This window comes from Cynocephalus volans, chromosome X, assembly GCF_027409185.1.
Source record: "Cynocephalus volans isolate mCynVol1 chromosome X, mCynVol1.pri, whole genome shotgun sequence".
NCBI lineage: Eukaryota > Metazoa > Chordata > Mammalia > Dermoptera > Cynocephalidae > Cynocephalus > Cynocephalus volans.
This window is the reverse complement of record NC_084478.1, coordinates 36,691,902-36,696,550: the sequence shown is the minus strand read 5'-3', so window position 1 is coordinate 36,696,550 and position 4,649 is coordinate 36,691,902.

The following is a 4,649-nucleotide window of genomic DNA, read 5'->3' as shown; positions in this document are numbered from 1 at the left end:
AGTCTGATTGGAAGGTAGTATTTTCTGTGTTAAAATCGGTCATATTATATCCAGTGATCATGAGGAACCCGAATGAGTTCACTAAAAAAATTTTGAAAACAAGACTGCTAAATTCAAGGGACTACCATAGGCTTAAATTGTCTCAAATGTTTGCAAGACTTTTGAAAATATTGTTTCTCATTATATCATTGTGAAAATAGACAATAATACTGCTATATAAAAACTAAAATAATCATATGATAACTGCCATTCATTGAGTACCCAATATTTCCTAATCCGTATACTTTGTGCTTTATATACAATGCATACACTCCAACACATCTACAAGATAGGCATGACTTAGCAGACTCACCTTACAGATGAATAACTTGCAAGTTTCCCAAGATCATGAGCTTGTAATTGACAAAGCCAGCACTAGATCCCTGGTCAGGATTCGTCTAGAGCCCACATTGTTCCACTCATCCCAGTTTGAGCCAGACCTTGGATCTTGTAATTCATTTTTCTGCTTACCACTGCAAAGTGCATCTCAGAGGATAAAAAGGACCCTGTCCCCATATCAATGTTGTGTTACACAGCTAGAGTAATAATAATGTTGAATAAATAGATGGTATATATAAAGAAAAGAAAACATCATATCCAGTGACAAAATGATCATCTACCTTCGCAATGTCAGACAACCTAAAAAGGAGAGGAGCTCACAAAATCATCCTGCTCTGCCCTCTCCCTGTAGAAATTAAATCTCTTCTCAGCAAAGCTACATGTCTGGCTATGTGTGGCTGGTGACGTGAAGGAATAGATAAGAATGTTTTTTTCTCTAACAGCCCACCACCTGTCCTGGGCCTCTTGCCTTCTGTTATAGCTTCCCCATCTCACATGGAGCCTAGGACAGAGAGCCATTCTCTGCAAGGTTTGCAGGAGAGAACCTGCTCAATGGGGTGTGACATTTCCCCGAAGCTTTTAATCAGAGAAAGGAGGCAAGCTGCGGACCACCATAATTAAAGGCTCTGGAGACCAGTGGCCTAGAATATAGGGGTCACTAAAAAACAAGCTCCAGCCTACTGTCAGACCTAGAGGGCCCCAGGCAGAGCTTTAAGCAGTGAATCTCATTTATTCTTCAAGGTTCTCAGGGACATAAGAGCCTTTGGTAAGTGTGGTACCCTCAGGTCAGTGAGGGAGAAATCTCGGCCTGTGATAAATATCAAGGTAGGGGCCCTAAATGAGAAATGAGGAACTGCTCACCCCAGAACAGTCGGGGCCTCCTAAACTATATCTTGCTTTGTGCCTTGGTTGGCCCCTCATTTCCTCTGTTGCCCCTCCTGGTGTCTGAGGGAGGTAAAGGCCTTGAAGTGGTGGTAGTAGCTTCGCTTGTGCCCAGGTACGAGATCCTAACAGGCCCTAACTAGATTTAAGTTAAGGACACTGAGTGCTGATGGTTAGATTCCCCATAACAGAGCGGGCCAGACAGAGTTCCCAGGCAGAATTATCCAAAGTGCAGCACCCTGACATTCCCCCTCTGGTTTCTTAGAAAGGTGGAAGCCCCGGTGTGAGGCCGGCAGACTCTGGTCAGTAGAGAGGCGTCCCAGGTCCCACACCGAGTCAAGGAGAGAAACCTGAATGAGGACTGAGGGAACCACCAACTCCAAAAGTGTGCAGTCTTATACAATTCTGACCCTGCTGTCATTCCTCAGAAGACCCCAACAACCATGAGTAATTGTGGTTCCTGCTGACTTCTTCTTTGGAGATTCCGGAAAGGTGATGGCCTTGGTCTGAGGAGCGTGGCCTCAGGTCAGTGGAGAGTGGAGTTCCAGGTCTGTCTGGTCCGGAGTCAAAGTGAGACCATGTTTGAGGAGAGTGGGGTCCACTCACCCAAGGACAGAGGGAATGCACCGTGTTCTGCCTCTGCCGTCAGCCCTAAGAGGCGCAGGGCAAAGCTAGCAGGCTGAAGTGCCCCCTCATCTCATGTGGGAGTGGTCTCAGGGTTGTGAAGCCCTTAGTCTAATGGGAGCTGCTCCATTCAGCTGAGGGTGGAAAACTAGTCCTTAAGAGGACTGAGGTCGAGGGTCGGCCCATGGCTCACATGGGAGAGTGTGGTGCTGATGGCACCAAGGCCACCGGTTCGAATCCTTGTATAGGGGTGGCCGGTTGGCTCACTTGGGAGAACATGGTGCTGACGACGCCGGGCCGTGGGTTGGGATCCCATTACCGGTCATCTTTGAAAAGAATAAAAAGGAAAAAAGAAAAAACAACAGGACTGAAGTTGATGACCCTAAATGTGGATAATGGTACCCTTCCCAGAGCAAATGTGGCCACACAGAGCCCTGCCCCTGATATCGGTCCTTGGCAGACCTGGAAATGCTTTCCTGATGAGTCCCATTCACTTCCCTTTTGGCCATCTTAAGGATGTGAGGCGCTTGGTCTAAGGGGCCAGCCTCAGGCTAGCACAGGGAGGAATTCCAGGTCATGCCAAGGGTCAAGCTGAGGAGCCTGAGGACGGAAGGAACCACTCAAACCGTATAAGCAGGAACATCACAGAATCCTTCCTCGGTCAGCCATGGGTGAGCACAGGCAGCTCTACCCAGATGAGGCAACTCTTACACCCTCCGGGTAGTCTCGGGAAATAAAGGCCATAGTATAAGGGGATAGGACTCTAGGTCATATGAGAGTTCAGTGCAAGGACCCTGAGTGAGGACTAAGGGGAGCATCCAACCCCGAAAAGAGAGGAACCCACAAAGTCCTGCCCCTTTCTGACCTGGGAAGGCCCAGGAAGGGATAACCACATGTGTCACCCACTCACTTTCAGCTCTAGAGGACTCAGGTCACTACAGGGTGGAGGACCAGACGCTGACTGAGTGAGAACTAAAAGGGTCACCAACCCCAGAACAGTGGAGTCCCATAGAGGTTTTCCCCTGCTGTTAGCTCTCAGAATACCCAGACAGTTGTGGATGGATGTGACTCCCTGTGACTTCCATCTCTGAGGACTGTGGGGGGTGAGGATCTTGGTCTGAGGCTGGCTGAGTCAGCATTGGGAAAATTTCCAGATTGTGCCACCGGTCTGGGTGAGGGCCCTGAGGAAGGGCTGGAACAAACAACTCGTAACAACGGGGAAGGCACATAATCTCTCCCCTACCGTTAGTCCTGGGAGATGCAGGCATAGATGACACGTGGAGCAGAGGCAGCCCTCAATTCCTCCTCAGGATGACAGAGAAATGAGGGCCTTGTTCTGAGGCGGACAGTAACAGGCCAAGAGAAGGAGGAATTTTAGTCCCTCCTACGAGTCACACTAGGAAGCTCACCTAAGACCGGTGAGGTCCAACCTTCACAAGGCCAGACCTTGCCTGCCACAGCTCTCTGTCTTGAGGGGCTACAGGCAGGTGTGGCCAAATAAAGCTGCCCTCACTTTCCTCTATTGGGTCTCAGAGAGTTCAGTACCTTACCATGAGGAGATGCCCTCAGGTCAAAGAAAAGAGAAGCTACAGGCCTTCTCAGGAGTCAGAAGGAGGAGCCCGAGTGAAGGCGGAGGGGACCACAACATTCCCTCCCAGTACAGGGGACAACAAGAAATCCAGCACCACTCCTGCCTTCAGTACTTGACGGCCCAGGGCAGGGCTGTCAGCCAGAGGCTTCCACATTGCTTCTTTGTATTGGGTCTAAGGGAAAGATCCTTAGTGTTTAGGTGAAGCCACCAGAGAGTGGAAGGTTGGGTCCCAGACCCTACGGGGAGCCAAGATAAGATCTCTGAATAAGAATGAGAATCCATCGATCCCAGAACACAGAGGGTCCCCCAGAGTTAACAGCCCTGGGTAAGCCCTGGCAGAGATGGTGGACTGAGACACACCTTCACTTACTTTTCAGGGGTTCCAGGGAGCTTTGAAGTGTCATGTTTATTGCAGCATAGGAAAAAGGTCCCAGGCCCTGTCAACAGTTGGCATGACGATTCTGAATGTGAACGGAGAGGACTCCCCACCCCAAAACGCAGGGAGCTCCACGACCAGCCCGGGCTGTCAGACCCTAAGCCCCAAGCTGAGCTGGCAGCTGCAGCCTAAGACTCACTCTAAGTTCCTCCACGGGGTTATCAGGGGACAGGTTGACCAAGAGAACAGGAGCCCTGCGGCTTCCTAGAGCAGTGCCCTCCCAGAAATCTGCAGAGGGGGCCTTGATTAAAGCCAAGGTGGGATCTCCCTGCTGAAAGTGCTCACACCATCTCCTTCTCCCTTCTCCAGGTGCCCGCATTACCAGCCGTCCTGCCCACACTCCGGTCTGCTGTCTCTCACCACGGTCCTGCCTCCGGGGCGGAAAAGTAAGCTCCGTGCCCATGGGAAATGCCACTGGGGTCAAGGCCCGCTGAAGGAGAGAAAGAAGAGTCTCCCTTCTCGTTCTCTCCTGTTCTGGGAGGTACTCATCAGGGCTCCCCTGCTGCTCACGTGTCCCAGGAGTCTCATAGAGCCTGTCCGTCACCACTGCTTCTGCAAGTATTTCATGCATAAGATCTGATGAAGCTGCCAAGAGCCAAGATGAGGAAAGACCAAGCACCTCCCTGGCAGCACCCTCCACCCAGAGCTCATGCAGAGACTTTCTAATCAGGGTCACTAATGGTTGGTACAATTCCTGCTGGAGAAGTATAAAATGAAAGAGCCCATTACAAATGCAGC